General features: G+C 38.6%; 1 long non-coding RNA gene across 1 annotated transcript; it reads left to right on the top strand.

Annotated features, from left to right (window-relative positions):
* The first annotated feature begins 13,710 nt into the window (after nt 1–13,710).
* LOC114318113 (uncharacterized) lies at nt 13,711–16,989 on the top strand. Its single transcript, XR_014346176.1, has 4 exons — nt 13,711–14,000; nt 15,352–15,462; nt 15,652–15,858; nt 16,655–16,989. It is a non-coding gene; the product is annotated as an uncharacterized LOC114318113 (long non-coding RNA).
* The last annotated feature ends 377 nt before the right edge of the window (nt 16,990–17,366 follow it).

Genomic DNA, 17,366 nt, shown 5'->3' with positions numbered 1-17,366 from the left:
GGTATCATACACATGGAGTGCTGTAGACAAAATAGATTGATTTTATCTGGTTGTGGTGATTAATAGATTGATTGTTGATTGTGGTATGTTATGGTTGATTGTGGTATCATACTTTTGTAGAGTGATTGTGGTTTCATACTTTTGTATGTTGGTGGTGAGGCACTCCACTCCACTAGTATGCCATTTTCCATCTGGTTATCTTTTATTGGATATGTTTGGAATTATGTATGTTATGGTTGACTGCTGTAGTGTGGAAATATCTATGATGTGAAAAGGGCTGAAAAAGGGATGATCTTTCTTGCATGCAATAAATAGACAGACAGGGTTGAAACAAACACTGAGCTGATTATTGTTACTCTCTGGACAACCTCCATTTGGGAAAAAATTCCAATATAATGCCATCATTACTGTCCAGGTTGTTTTGATTTAATGAACATAATGCCAACAATGTAATTCCAATATAATGCCAACAATGTAAAACAAAACATTTAATGAACATTTGTTGCCACATTGTGAAGAATGAAAAAATATTGCATTGTTTAGGGAGGGTTTTTTTTTTTATATGTTGAAAATTTGTAAAATTTCAAACCGTCAAACCGATTCGTATCTATCCACTAATCCGCCAATCCGTCAAATCCACATCCGCCGGATTGGTGGACGGATGCGAATTGATTTTCTTCAATCTGCCAATCTGACGGACGGATGGCAGATTGGAGGTTTCGTGGCCGCAACCGATCCGCGCCCACCCCTGTGAAATAGTATTTTTATTTATTTATTTTTATTTTGGCTATGAATTTAAAGGCTAATTAGAGGATCCACAAACACTCTTACCTATCAAATAAATAAATAAAATGACCCATCATGTACAATTGTTTGTGTTTCTATTCTTTTCTTAATTTTTTTGCTCATAAAATTGAGTCGGAATGGTTAGAAATTGTTACTCCCCAGTCCCAAAATGTTAGTCTCTTATTCCATTTTTTATTATCTCAAAATATTAGTCAATTTTCAAAAATTAAGGACTAAAATAACATAAATTTCTTATTTTGTCATTCTTTTAAATTCATTAATATTAATATTTTCAAAGTGTAATAATTGTATTACCAAAGAGTAGTTTTGAAAAGTTAATATTTTTGAAGTGCAATAATTGCACTATAAAAAAAAATAACAAATAAAAATAAAAATTGGATTCCCCAAAAGGGAGAGAGGAACCAAGCGTAGAGCTGATCAAAATTCTAAAAATCCATTTCGACTAATATTTTGGGATGGAGGGAACATATAAAGTTATGATTAGCCATATTGCAACTGTAATTGCTACTTGTAATTACAGTTATAGCTTGTAATTGTTACTTACATAAGTTTTGTTAGTTGGATTACACTCAAAATGGCTACTTGTAATTACTCTGCAGAATTTTGTACAACTATGAATTTCAGACTTGCACCCTACACAGGTTTCTGTGTCACCATGCAGAGACACCATTTGCACTATTTTTGTTATTATTATGTTTGAATGAACCTAAATGTCACATATAAAGGTATAGGAAGTGTCTTCTTAATGAATTTTACTTTGTGAAAAAATGAAGTTCAGCTAATTTTTTGAAATAAACTGCTATTGTCGCTTGTTATATATATATATATTATACAATTTTTCGTATTGGTGCGAACTTTAAAACTGTGATAAGGAGACTACCAATGCCAACTGATACTTCTTCATTAGGTTTGTTTGGTGCAATTATTTATATGATGTATTGATGACATCTTGTAAACGTATTTATTTATTTATTTATTAGCCCGATGTGGACAAGGTGCTCATCAAAGAAACTTGTCAATACAAACCAAGCATTGAGTGATAAGCAAAAAATGCGATTACACTTCTTGGCTTTGAATCATTGCTTAACTTGCGATGTGAGAGCTTGCCAAGGGAGTTTTTGACTCAGTTAGTTGTTGGCTTTTTGGCTTTTCGAAGGGTATTTTTGTGAATGTGAGCGTGCCAGCAAGGATCAATCAGTCCTTACAGAAGTTGTGATTGCCAACCAATTATCAGACGATTGTGTTTTAGTTCTTTTCAGCCTCAATGAAGAGGACTTTTACTGGTGGCTTGATTTAGGAGAAGTTAATAGAAAATAACAGTAATATGAAGAACAATTGAAGTATTTCATAAAAATGAACACTTACAATGGTCCGAACTCAGCCTCAGAGAGGTTTACAACAGCAATCTACTTGAATCTACTTGAAGCTACTCCTATGAATCGAAGTGCAGTGCTGGTATTTAAAGTGCAGGTATTTAAAGAACAGGTATTTAAAGACTGGAAATATAAATGACTGGAAAAGAAAATATATGAAGTAAATGACTGGTTTGTATGATCTGAGTCCGTCCTTCTTTCTGGGGGCTGCCCTGCTATTTATACTCGTCAGTGATGACCTTCGAACTGCACTTCGAACCGTCGAACTGCTCCTCCATGATCGCTGATCATGCTTCCTTACAAGTAGCTCCATTACGCCATTACTGGCAGTTGAGCTTCCCTCTTGTACTTGGATTTGAATATGAGTAACCGCTGAAGACACGTCATCTTGCATCCCGTTATTTGATCTAGTGTTACTCAGATCATGTGAGGACCAATATTTATTGCCACGTGTACGATCAGGATTAAAGGCTTGAATAACCTTCCTTTATTACCCTTACTATGCCACGTGTCGGACTGCAACTGGCTTTTACAAAATATGTAGCCAACATTACCCCCCGCACTAATATACCCAATACTTGGTGATATTAGTGGATTGCAGTTTTCCCGCGCTTCTAGAACGTGTATGGAGTCCATATTCTGGAAACACAACCGTCATCCATTTGGAGATCATCTGCATTAACTCGTCGAACATCCCAATACCTTAGTATTCGAACAGGCTATGGCTGCATCAACTTCCCTTTCTACTGATCAAGCATATGAAGAGCCTTTGAGTGATGTTGTTTCCCCTCGAAAGAACCTCCACGCATTCATTAGCCACCTTTACCCGCCCTTCTATATTCAGGTAATGGAGGCTTTTGCAGATTATAAACCTTTGGACTATGAACACATTGCCTTTAATCCCTTGGTTTACAAACTTACAGATACAAAGAGTTCTTCCCCTAAGCTCCCTTTGTATTCTGACCGAACTACCCTCGAGCCTTTGCTTCGACAAGTTGCAAATATGGAGCTAGGAAACTCTTCTTCACAGACCTCTGCATGGGATGAAACTGTGATCTCTTTATCCTCTGGGGCTTCTGGCTGGACAAGCTGGTCAACTCCTGAGACTTATGATTTAAGGGAGCGAGTCAATCACCATTTTGTTGAGTTTACTGACCCCTTGGAGTTTCCCAAATGGTTGGAAAATAAGGTTTTAAATATCTGCCATTAATCTTTTTGGGATGTACATAACCATTCAAATTTCTTAAATGGTATGCTCCAAAAGGCAGAACCCTATGAATCTGATATGGTCCTTCCCAGTTAGGTGACCATTTGCCAAACTTGTGGCTTTTAATCCCAATTGGGAGTATTGTCTTCCATACCAAATCTCCTTCATCAAAGCCAATGTGTTTGACTTTCTTATTATAATTCTTGGTTGCTTTCTTCTTTTGGAAAAGAATGCTATTTAATGCCAAAATTCTGGCTTCATCTATGCCTTCTAATTCTAAGCACATACTTTGATGGTATTGTTCAGGATTCAACTGATCTTGACATCTTACTCTCAAAGTTTTGACATTAATCTCTACTGGTAAGACTGCATCGTGTCCATACACCAGGGCATAGGGAGTGACTCCTGTGCTTGACCTTGGTGAGGTTCTATATGCCCACAGAACATCCAATAACAGGTTATGCCAATCCCTAGGATTGTCATCCACAACCTTTTGTATTCCTTTTTTCAAGGATTTATTGGATGACTCAGCTTGACCATTAGCTTGTGCATAATAGGGTGTGGAATTAACAAGACTAATTCCAAATTCTGCCACAAAAGACTTCACCATCTTCCCATCAAACACAGTTCCATTATCAACTGTTATGGTTTGCGGGATGCCAAATCTATGGATCAAATCTTTAATAAAACCAATAACCTCTGTTTGGTCTATAGCCTTGTATGGCTTAGCTTCGACCCATTTAGTGAAGTAGTCAGTGGCCACTAAAATGAAACAATGATGCTTCGAAGAAGGTGGGTGTATTTTTCCCATCATATCCATGGCCCACCCTCTGAATGGCCAAGGCTTCACTACTGCATGTAGGTCAGTTATGGGCACGTGCCTTATTGTGCCATGCTTTTGACATGCCTGACATCCCTTTGCATATTCTATGCAGTCTTTAAGGATGGTTGGCCAATAATAGGAATGCCTTCGAAGCAACCATCTCATTTTTACACCAGGTTGATGAGCACCACAGATGCCTTCATGAACCTCAGCCATGGCTGTTAATGCTTCTTTCGGGCCTAGACATTCTAACAATAAGCCATCTCCCCCCCTTTTGTAGAGAGCATTACCATATATCATATATTGCATAGACTGCAATTTAACTTTTCTACTGGCCTTCGAAGATGGACCAGCCAAGTACTGCATTATTGGATGCCTCCAATCTTGTTCTTGTAAATCATTATGATTGACTTCCAAGATCACATTCCTTTTACTCAAAGGTTGAATTAATTTCTGATATGTTGTTTGGCTTATGTCCCGTTGGGTATTATCCCTTCTCTTGAAGTTCGAAGCCTTTTGAGCCACATCATTGGCTCTATTGTTCAAGAATCTTGGAACATGGGTTACATTTGCTATTTGAAACTGAGAAAGCAAATGTAATGCAACAACATAATATGGTAGGATACTTATGCTTTGACACTTGAAAATTCCTTTCACTTGGTTAACCACCAATTGAGAATCTCCAAATATGTCAACTGCATGTACTTGTAATCCAATAAGAATCTCTAGTCCCACAATTAAGGCTTCATATTCAGCCTGGTTATTGGAACAGGTAGCTTCATCCACTCTAAAACCATGGGTAGTTTCTGTCCCCTGTGGAGACTTGATTACAATACCAATTCCAATTAACCCATTTGCTTTCGACCCATCGAACCACATTTGCCATGGCTCAACATTGGTCATACCAAGTTCCATTATCTCCTGGCTCTCTGATTGAGATGGATGATCTACCAAGAAATTGGCTAACACCTGCCCTTTTACTGCCTTTTGAGGGACATATTCTAGATGAAATTCTGATAAGGCAAGTACCCATTTGCCAATTCTTCCCCTCAACATTGGTCTAGATAACATATATTTAACCAAATCTGTGGTTGCAATTACCAAGACAGTTGTAGGCAAAAGATAATATCTTAATTTTATTGCAGCAAAATACAAAGCAAGACACAGCTTTTCAACAGCTGAATATTTACATTCACAAGAATTTAAAAACCTACTAAGGTAATAAATAGCTTGCTCCTTGCCTTCTTCATTGTCTTGGGCTAAGAAAGCTCCCAATGAATCCTCTGCTGCAGCTATGTACAACTTCAAGGGCTTGTTCCCCTTTGGTGGCATCAGCACTTGAGGATTAGCCAAGTAGGCCTTGATACCTTCGAAAGCAATTTGATGCTCTGCTGTCCACACAAATTCCTCTTCATCTTTCAGCCTTAACAAGGAAGAAAATACTTTAGTTTTCCCTGTAGTGTTAGAAATGAACCTTCGAAGAAAGTTAACCTGCCCAAGGAACCTTTGTAATTCTTTCTTACTTGATGGGGGTTTGGCTTCAATGATTGCTTTGGCTTTATTCTGATCAATCTGTATTCCTTTCTTGTGAACAACATAGCCCAAGAAATTTCCAGATGATACCCCAAAAGCACATTTAAGAGGATTAAGTTTTAACTTGAACTTCCTCATCCTTTCAAAAGCTGCTTCTAAGTGAAACAGGTGCTCTTCCATGGATTGGGATTTAACCACAATGTCATCAATATAACATTCCAGATATCCTCCAATAAGATCATGAAAGATAGTGTTCATGGCTCTTTGATATGTAGCTCCAGCATTCTTTAGACCAAATGGCATTTTAACCCATTCAAAGGTGCCAATATTCCCAGGACATCTGAATGCTGTCTTGTGGATATCTTCCTCTGCAATGCAGATTTGGTTATAGCCGGAATGCCCATCCATCATTGACAAGACTTGGTGACCCGCTGAACTGTCCACCAGCAAATCCACTATAGGCATAGGGTACTCATCTTTGGGAGTTGCCAGATTTAAATTTCTGAAATCGACACATACCCTCATTTTGCCATTCTTCTTGACTACAGGCACAATATTAGATAGCCACTCGACATACCTGGCTGTTCTAATAAAACCTGCCTTGAGGAGTCTAAGGATCTCTTCCTTGACCCTCTGAATTACTTCTGGACTCATCCTTCTTGGTTTCTGCTTATATGGCCTGAAATTAGGCTTCATAGGGAGCCTATGTTCCACTAATGACCTGTCCAATCCTGGTAGTTCATTATAAGACCATGCAAAGCAATCTTTGTATTTCTTCAGAATAACCAAAAGCTGGTTTCTGTCCAGAGCATTCAAACAAGCACTTACATAAGTGGGCTGTTGTACAGAACCTTCCCCTAGATTTACTTCTTCTAAAGGGTCTTGTGCATGAGAACTCCCTCTGGTTTCTACTACCTTTGAAGTGATCTTCAAGCTTGGTTCTGCCCCCAGGTTCTTCAATTCAATATCTTTGTCCTCCTCCTCATAGACAAAGTCTGTCCACAAGGCTTCCTCTTCCTGTATCTCCTGGACTTTTGTTTCAATGTCCAATGCACAGTACTTACCAAGAGTCAAGACTCCAGCCTGTTGCTTCTGCTGTTTGCAGCCAATTATCATGGCCTCTCTCTCTTGCTCCTGAACTTTCTGGACTATTGCTTTTATGTCCAATGCTGAAAATTTAATCAAAGCCAAGGACTTGGCTTCTTGCGGTTCCTCTCTTTGCCTATAACCAGGCATCATTGTCATCTCTAAGGACAACCTCTTCATCAGCACCTTTTTGGACTAAGTGCTTCAGGTGTGTCACCTCCTCATCAGCCGTCACTTCGGCTGAGCTGTCATCTTTCATCAGTATACTGAGAGGTGTCACTCCCTCAATATACAATTTAGCCTCCGCAAAGTCTGCACAGGCTATGAAGGGTTGAGAATCTGCATCGATTTCCTCTGTCTCTCCATTGCCTAAAGCCATCATGATTTTCTGATGTAAAGAAGAAGGCACACATTTGTTAGTGTGGATCCAATCCCTTCCAAGCAAAGCATTATATTTAGCATTACTGTCGATTACGAAGAATGCTGTCATACAATCCCTGGTTCCCATACTTAAATTAATGGGTAGAATCCCCTGAGCCATTTGCTTATCTCCAGCAAAACCAGCAATGGTTGTGCTGGTTGGTATCAACCTGGGATTCTTTTTCCCTAGTTTCTTCAAAGAAGATTTCGGGAGTAGGTTTACTGCTGCCCCATTATCTATCAGGACTCGGTTCAGCTGTATTCCATCAAAGAAAGCCTTGATGTACAAAGGCCTGACGTGCTGCGTCAACGAATCTGAGGGGTACTCGAATGGATACGATAGATTGATGCTAACCACTTCCTCGCTTTCATATTCATCTTCCATCGGGGTAACCATTTCGAAATTATCGTGCACCATACTTGCTTGTGAGTCCTCACTAGAGATCTGGACTGGATCAGCTTCCTGCCCCTCTTGATTTTCATCTCCAGCTTGGAATTCCTGTGGTAGTATGTGTACCATGTTCACTGAGACTGGGGGAAACGAGCCAAACTGGATGGCTGGCTGTACTTGTTCCCCCTCTTGATTACTTTGGTCGACTCCCTCAGAAACATCCTGCATGATGCATTCTGGTATTTCATTGCTAATTGATCCATTCGAAGGATCTTTCTCAACTGGTTCTTTAGTCAGAAACGTTTGCTCAGCCATGAAGGCTTCGAACATCTCTTCCTCCACGACCTCTTTCTTCTGGCTTACGCTATTCTCTTCTTCGGTCTCGCTATCTGTCTCCATCAGAGTCTTCTCCAATCCAACAAGACTAGACTTCTCTCTGGCTGTTAGTTCGGCATGAACCTTAGCCAATTGTTCTCGGCTGCAGACCACTTTGCTCTGTGGAACCAGCTTTGGAGCATGGTCTGACTTTGGGTTCTTCCTTCCTTTCGTTTTGACTGGTGAAGAATTTTCTTCACTTTCCTTCAAATCTTTCTGGTACTGGGTGTACCTGCGCTGAATTTTTCTCCTCTGTGATCTTGAGATGACTGGGACCATGTCTGGCTCCCTTGTCTTTGGGTGTTTAAGCAGCACCCAGTTATTCGGAGTCACCATAGGAGGCCTGATCATCCTGCCTTGGTTTACAACATCTCCTCGAACAGGCAATTCTCTAGGTTTGTTTTGCATTACAAACCAGTCTGGGACTCCAGGTACCCATGAACTTGCTGATTCAGACGCTGAACTGCCCTTTTCCACCTTCGAAGCCATCTTCGAAACTGGTCGTGAAGATAAGTGCTTGGTTTTGTCCTCATGTTTTGAATCTGATTCAGACCTTCAATAGGGGTGACCATTTTCTGTCCTGCGTGAAACTGGCCTAGGGGGCCAATCTCTGGCTCTGATGCCATGAACTGAACCTCTCTCCAGTTTTCTTTCGAAATGGCTACTCTCCATTCTATAATAGTTATGTGGCCTGGATTCATGCAAGAGCTTCTTGCCTTTGTCATGCATTCTGTTCACCACAGGCTCAACCACTGGTGGTCTCTGCCTATCACTAGCCGGATACGGCCTTTTGTTGTAAGCATTGGTTGACTTAGGACGTCTCTGAACATCCCTGTAGTATTGCTTCCCATCAGTTGGGAGCCCCTTCAACCACTTGTAACTGAGTCTGCACCTGGGGCACATTCTCTGCATCACCGCTGCTTCTAAAGAATCATCATCCAGTGATTCTTCATCAGAGTGTTCCTTCTGGTGCGAGAAACCTTGTTCAATAACTGGTGGACCTCTAGCATTCTTCTTGATGTTGGTTTGATTAGCAACATGCATCTGCACATTGACTTCCTCCAATTCTGTCAAGGACAAGTTCTGAAAGTCTGATGTGATGACATTGGCTGCTGCCTCTCCAACTTCTGGAAAGGGATCACTGTCAATTCCCATGGCTTTTTCTGTTTTAGCTGAGAACTTCAAACTTCCCTTTCGAATCTGTTCTTGGATCCTGTCTCGAAAAACAATGCAGTTTTTAGTCGAGTGAGACCAAGAATTATGCCATTTACAGTATACTTTTCCTTTCAGTTCATCTGGAGATGGTAGTTTTACTCCTTTAGGTAACTTAAGGAAATTAGCCGCGAGCAAATGATCAAAGATGTCATCTGCTTTTGTTAAATCGAAAGAGTATTTTCTGTGAAAGTCTTTCTTTTTAAACTGCTGGTCTATAATTGTGTCCTTATGAATTAATGCTTCACAGATTACAGGTTCTTTGCCTACAATCTCTGCTGCATCTATTTCATAATTAGGATCTCTATAATATGTCTTATATGATGCATTATTTCGATCTTGTTCCTCTTCTAATAATGCTTCATATCGAGACACCTTATAGGTCAGTTCGACCAAATCTCTGAATTCAGTTGAATCAAACTTCTTTCGAAGCCTGAATTCCAAACCATTTTGAGCCAATCTGACGAATTCTGGCTCTGGCAGGATAACTCTACACGTATTTCGAGCCCTTTTAAATCTGGCAATAAACTGAGTAGCCTTTTCTTCAGGCCTTTGACTCAATCTAGCCAAATCTGCCATAGATACTTCTGGCTCTGATTGGAAGAATTGGGCATGAAATGCCTCTTCCATTTGTTGCCAATTTTGAATGGAGCCAGGTGTAAGGTTGATGTACCATACAAATGCTCCCCCTGTTAGGGAATTTGGAAATAATCTCAGTTTCATATAGTCATGGTTAGTAAACTCACCGCATTGAGCAGCAAACCTAGCAATATGTTCTATCGTTGATTGATTTCCAGTCCCGTAAAAAAGGGTAAAATCTGGTATCCTGAATCCCCTCGGGTATTCATGTACCCTATCCACCCATTCTGGGTATGGTTTTCTGTATATAGGAGTCTGGACCCCCCGAGCCATTGGTCCACATATCTCCCTAACAATATCAGCAATCTGGTCTCTAGGGACCATATTTTGTGCCTGCTGAACCACTACTGGAGGGGCAAACACAGGATTTGGTGGACAAACTTGTGCTTGTGGTCCTCTTGGTCCATAAGGCGGTAAATTTGGGGCTGGTTGTCCTTGCAGTGCAGGTTGCTGTTGAGGGTATGGGTAACCTCTTTGAGCATGACCCACGAAAGGACCTGCAAAAGGTGCTGGAACAGGTGTTGTGTCTCTGCCATTTGTGGGAAAACCCTCCAACCCCCCGGGTGTAAATTCGAATAAGGGATTAGTGTACCCCCTCGTGCCAGGTATGGCTTCGAACATGGGATTTGTAACCACTCTTATGCCAGTTTCTTGTGCTTGGCCAGATCCACCAACTTGTGTGGCTTCATTATTAAGTACTGAGGCATTTTGGCCTGCTATAGGCCTTGAAATGGGTTCATACCAAGACTGAGGCGATGGTCTTTCAAAGTTTTGGGTACTAGTTTGACCATTAGCATGTCCATTAACTTGCATAGGCTGTTTTTCTCTAGCCAATCTTGGTTGGTGGACATTTACGACTTCCTCCGTGTGTCTTGTGTTTGTTGGTTGGTGGTTATTCATTCGATCCAAAAAGGATGTTGCCCACCTTTCCATTGTGTTCATTAATTGTTGTCCCATGGCATTTACTAAACCATCCCATGGATTTGTTGGTTGAATAAATGGCACAGTGGACGGTCCAATTCCTTGGTTTTGTCCAATAATATGAACATATGGTTCTTGTCCAGAAGTACTGGTCTGTTCGACCATAGGTTCTGACAATATAGGAGTTTCCACAGGATGTGTTACCACATTATCCTCTGGATTTGGTATTTCTACCTCTCCTTCCACGCCTTCTTCGAAGCGTTCATTTTCTCCTTGTCGTCTTCTTCTAGCCATTTTTAATTAAGTCCCACTGGGCGTGCCAAAAATATATGTTGGCTTTTTGGCTTTTCGAAGGGTATTTTTGTGAATGTGAGCGTGCCAGCAAGGATCAATCAGTCCTTACAGAAGTTGTGATTGCCAACCAATTATCAGACGATTGTGTTTTAGTTCTTTTCAGCCTCAATGAAGAGGACTTTTACTGGTGGCTTGATTTAGGAGAAGTTAATAGAAAATAACAGTAATATGAAGAACAATTGAAGTATTTCATAAAAATGAACACTTACAATGGTCCGAACTCAGCCTCAGAGAGGTTTACAACAGCAATCTACTTGAATCTACTTGAAGCTACTCCTATGAATCGAAGTGCAGTGCTGGTATTTAAAGTGCAGGTATTTAAAGAACAGGTATTTAAAGACTGGAAATATAAATGACTGGAAAAGAAAATATATGAAGTAAATGACTGGTTTGTATGATCTGAGTCCGTCCTTCTTTCTGGGGGCTGCCCTGCTATTTATACTCGTCAGTGATGACCTTCGAACTGCACTTCGAACCGTCGAACTGCTCCTCCATGATCGCTGATCATGCTTCCTTACAAGTAGCTCCATTACGCCATTACTGGCAGTTGAGCTTCCCTCTTGTACTTGGATTTGAATATGAATAACCGCTGAAGACACGTCATCTTGCATCCCGTTATTTGATCTAGTGTTACTCAGATCATGTGAGGATCAATATTTATTGCCACGTGTACGATCAGGATTAAAGGCTTGAATAACCTTCCTTTATTACCCTTACTATGCCACGTGTCGGACTGCAACTGGCTTTTACAAAATATGTAGCCAACATTAGTGCATCGATTTAATCCAAACAAGTGCTCCATCTAGCTTGGCTATGGTCAAGCCTGGGGACGAATAAACTTGATGGCACAACAATTGCTATTTCAAATGGTCACAGACTCGGGCAATAATATTAGAGATGATATCATTGAGAAGGCCAACAATCAATGAGTACCTATTATGAACCATGCCTGGATAAGGAACAATAGTTCAAGTGGTGGTTGTATATAAGAGATTATGATGGAGTGATGGTGGTTCTATATGGTAACAGAAGGATGTTTATATTTGTCATTTCATTACTAAACAAGTTATCATGGTTAAACTTATTATGCATGCGTAGGTTATCCAACTTAAATCTTTTATTGAGTAGCATCATGAGCAAACTTATGGATAATTAATGAATGTGAAAGAAGTTATTATGGATGATTATTGTTGTAGTTAAGTTTGTATGAAAATTGAGATTCATTTAGTTTGCATAATATTATGGACAGTTATCTTTTTTTTTTTTTCTTTTTTTCTCTCTTTGTTTGATAACCAGGTGTTCGGGTCAGCTACGCACATATTGACTAATTCTGAGACTCACGCAATGCGCTCTCTCTACGTGGATCGAGTAAATCTCAAGTAGAGTTTGAAGGTGTGAACCCTTGCCTTTTATTCAAACAAATGTAGCTTTCATAGTATGCAACACCGGTGAATGGAGAGATTCTCAAAAAAGTTGTAAATGGAGCTTGTGTGGACGGTGCAACTGCAACCGCTGCACGGAGCAAATCTATACGGTATATGGTGCAAAATATGGATATGAAAAACCATCCACATATTTACTATAAATCATGAAACTTCCAAAACACAAAATTTAGCATGTGTTTGGCCTTACGTTTGAGAATGTTAAAAAGTTTGCAAGTGGAGCCTGTGTGCACAGCGCTAGTAGAATGGAACCTGTGCGTGGTGCAAATGGAGCTTGTGCATAGTGCAAAGTATATATTATGCATGGTGCAAAATATGGATAGTGCATGGTACAAAGTATGGACTGTGCATATATACTGTACATTATTAGACTTTCCAAACACAAAACAGTAGTTCATAGTGAATAACAACCTATATAGTTTATACGCATCAATTAATATATTAATTAGTGTATCAATTGATAATGTTATATAGTTTAAGAAATTTTTAATATTTGTAATTTATATAATAAGTAGAGTTAATAATAATGTCATAACTAATATCAGTACACTAATTAGGCCTCGTTTGGGAACATGCTAATTTAGTAATTTTTTGACTATTTGACTAAAATATGAGCTAAAAAAAACTAGTATGTTTAGGATGATTTTTTAACTTTTTACGAAAAGATGTGCAAAAAGTAAAAAAAAAAAAGAATACTTGACTTTTTGGTTTGGATTGTTGGATTTTTGACTTTTTTAATAATTTTTTGACTAAACCGATCCTTCCCAAACGAGACCTTAATATACTAATTAGTGTATGTAACACTAAGAATAGTTTACATATCTGTAAAAAGCATACTCCGCAACAAATTAGAAGGGTAATAAAGGAGCTAGTGAACAACTCAAGAAAAAAAACATTTGATAAACTATGATCATGTCTTATAATTGACAGTACTCATATAACTTAATAATGTACAATGATCTAAGAATGCCCCTGTCATGTCTCATTTAAATATATGTATTGTATAAAAAGTAGTAAAAAAATTATGCATTATTCTGATCAATCGATGGAATGATTGGTTAGTTTAAATTTTCTCACCTTAAACAGAATTTTCAAAAGTATATATGAAATTAATTTTTAATAATCGTAAATAAATACAATTGTGTTTATTTGGGCCTAGTGTAGTTGACACCACACCACTGTTTTGGCCGAATTCTCACCCTGGTGTCTGTCTAGGTCGGAGAAAGCCCCCAACTCCAAACCATCACCTCTCTCAGGCTTTTCCGCCATTGGAGAACCCTGAACAACTTCACTATTTTTCTCTATCAACTACTCTCACTCCAATTTGACCTTCCAAGAGGCTCTCTAGTTGGGAGGCTGTCCGCACAGTACCGTTGAAGTCCTGTAGCCCTCTCCTTCTCATAACTTAGGCTCAAAGGTATGGAACACTCTCTCTGTGCAACTAGTTGAACCTCAATCTGGGAAACCCTAGGACGAAACACCCTTCTTTCCCCCAGCCGATCCCATATCCCAATTTCCCCTATGTACGAAACTTTCTTCCCAAACCCCTATGCGAACCTTCCATTTGGGTTGCGTTAGTTTCTGAAATAAGATAGGATGATGTTTGTTCTACCCCTCCTCCAACCACCAAACCAAATATGCATCTAATGAATTTGTTCTAGATGTGAATTGGTTGTTCTGTTTGTTGATTTGGTAGTTTTTTTATTATTATTTTTCAACAGCAACAAAACCAATATTATTAAAAATAAAATGTGAAAACAAGAGGACAAGAAATCCTCGGACAAGGACAAGAAAACAAAACTAAAAAGCCGAAGGAATGGCAACTAAAACATTAAAAAAAAATAAAAATAAAAATAAAAATAAAAATTGTTTCTGACCACTAATTCAACTCGACTAATACGCTATTAATAATGTGACATCATGTGAACTAGTTTGCCCTTTAATTTTTATTTTTTCCTTGCACTGCCAGTTCATTAGAGCTGGCATTAGTGCTACCATTTTAGAGAGTGCTGAAACATAAAACAATCCACCACTAGGAGTGACAAATAGTAGCCCAATCCCTAAAAAAAAAAAAAAAAAAAAAAGAAAGAAAAAAAGGGCATCCTTGAAAGGGGGAGACACAGAAGTCCAAACTGATGCCTTGCCCTATCCCAAATAGCTTCAACCTCAGATTCCTTTTTGATTGAAAATCCTGTCATTTCTTTCCAACCAAATGGTCCAAAAAAATAGCAAAGATGATGCAAGCCCACAATGTCTTGGCTTTCTTATTGCTTCCGAATCCTTTGTAGGAAACCAATAACAAATGCGTACCACAGCTCATCACAAAGACCAAAAAGATGCTGCTATAGTGCAATAGCCACCGGGCAATGTAGGAACAAATGATCCACAGCTCATCACAAATACCTAAAAGATGCTGCCATACCTTCCAATTTTGGAATGTATTGCGAATGTTTTTACAAGTCACTAATATTCATTCTGATATCCCCACTATCTATCCTCAATTTGTTCTCGATTTTTACATTTTTGTCAGAACATCCTTGCTCCACTCCAGCCATTTGTGGTGGACACACTGATTTCCTCTGTTCTATAATTCCTGTTGTTCACAACTCCTATCTTATTCCTTCCCCTTGATTCATCAAATTAGCTTTTTTTTCTTATATAGAGGATCCTGTAAACTGTCTCAACTCAGAACAGTTGCATTTCCTTTGTTTATTTATTTAAGTATCTAGTTGGTGAATTAACTAAACAATGTGGTATTGCTGTTTCAGATACAAACACCTATAGATTGTGTCTCTGCAATCTACACGGTTTTGTCGCGGAGGCGTGGGCATGTCACTGCTGATGTTCCTCAACCTGGAACCGCAGCTTATATTGTCAAGGTTTGGTCTTTAATTTTTTCCAATAAATAACGATTAAGCCTCTTAATATTTTATGCCTAACCCTTTGTTAGTAATGTTACCCATTAATTCAAATCTCGTGGAAATTAAAAAGCCCATCATAGCTAAATACTCCTGTTTGAATAATCATTTTCATTTATATTGTGTTCCTTTTCTTTCTTGAAATTCCAGGCATTTTTATCTGTGATCGAATCATTTGGCTTTGAGACAGACCTGAGGTATCATACCCAAGGACAGGCATTCTGCCTCTCTGTGTTCGATCATTGGGCAATAGTACCCGGTGACCCTCTTGACAAGAGTATAGTTTTAAGACCACTTGAGCCTGCACCCATTCAACACCTGGCTCGTGAGTTTATGGTGAAGACAAAACGTAGAAAGGTATTAATATACTCAGTCATCCTCCTGCTATCCAAGTCTTAGTTTTCATAACTTGCACTGCTGATTTGAACACAACAGAAATGTGGAAACATGAGACATGATTCTCTCCTAGTAATGTGCGAAAGTGTCTATCGCCTAAGAAGCACAGCCATGCAACACAACATGGATGCGCCAATATATTGATTTTAAAAAAATGCAGGACACGAAATGTTTGGAATGTGTTAAAATTGTATAATATGTCATATAGATAACACTAATTATATTAAAAATTGATATTTCATAACTTAAATATCAAGATATCATTCACGAAACAATTATATTATAAAGAATGCAAACCGATTATATAACATTGCAATACACATGATGTATTTATCTTATAAATGTTGTAAATCATATTTAGAGTGCATGACTTGTGTTATGAAGAAATCAAAATATTGTTATTATTAAGGGATTCATCACGTAGGACGTGTTCGGAGTTCAAGAAGTGTTGCCAAAGTGTCTATGAAGTGTCAGATATTATGACACATTGAAGAAGTGTTTTACACATTTTTAGGAGTGTCCAGACTTCCTCTATAGAAGTATCCGTGCTTCTTGATTTTTCGCAATATGCATCTTGAAAGATGCATGTAATTGTTAATGAATCTGGCATATAGATTTCATGAGTAATGTGCAAATGAAAGTGCATACATTTGACCCTCCTTAGACATGTGGTGGGAGTCTCATGCATTGGGACTGCCCTTGATGTGGAAACAAATAGATTTAAGACTGATGAGTTGTTTGCATTGATCTTTGGCAGGGAATGAGCGAAGATGTGAGCATCAACAAGTTTTTCAACAAGGCCATGGTGGTAGAGCTAGCTCAGCAGCCAGCTGATCTTCATGCACAAATGATTTAAATGGGAAGACTGTAGGCTCCAATGGAAGGAGATGTGTTTTTTTTAGTTGTCATTGGTGTACTCTTATTGAAGCTATGAATGCCTTTCTTTTTAGTTTCTCCAACATGACAATTTCCTCACAAATTCCTGTTACTAGAGAAAGGAAAAGCAGGGGAAAAAAGGTTAAGAACTTGTAGATGTTGAATTATGAAATTTTTTTTTATTTATTTATTTTTTTATAGAAAATTATGCTGTGGGTTATCTGGGGTTTTGTTTGGGTTCTCTTGCAGCATTTTAGTGCAATATTGAAGGAATTTCCTGGCAGTGTTTTTCTGGATTAGCAAATTTTTGTTTGCCTCTCAAATGTTGAACAAAATTTAATTTAATTTATTTGACCCCGTTTGGGAGTCGACTACTTTAGTTAGCTTTTTACGAAAACATGCGTAGAAAAATAAAAAAAGTAATGTGACAATTTATAGTGATTTTTTGACTTTTTAATTGAAAATCATACTCCTCAAATTAGGCATGAGCATACGACAGAGTAAATTGACGAAAAAGGCTTTGTTTGTTTTCGAAGTTAGTCAAATATATTACACCACCGTCCTAAAATAATAGTCCCTTTTGGGAAATTCAA

This window comes from Camellia sinensis, chromosome 12 (assembly GCF_055761805.1).
Source record: "Camellia sinensis isolate YWXY chromosome 12, ASM5576180v1, whole genome shotgun sequence".
Classification (NCBI taxonomy): Eukaryota; Viridiplantae; Streptophyta; class Magnoliopsida; order Ericales; family Theaceae; genus Camellia; species Camellia sinensis.
Note: the sequence above shows the minus strand (reverse complement) of the source record. Positions and strands in the feature narration are given on the sequence as shown.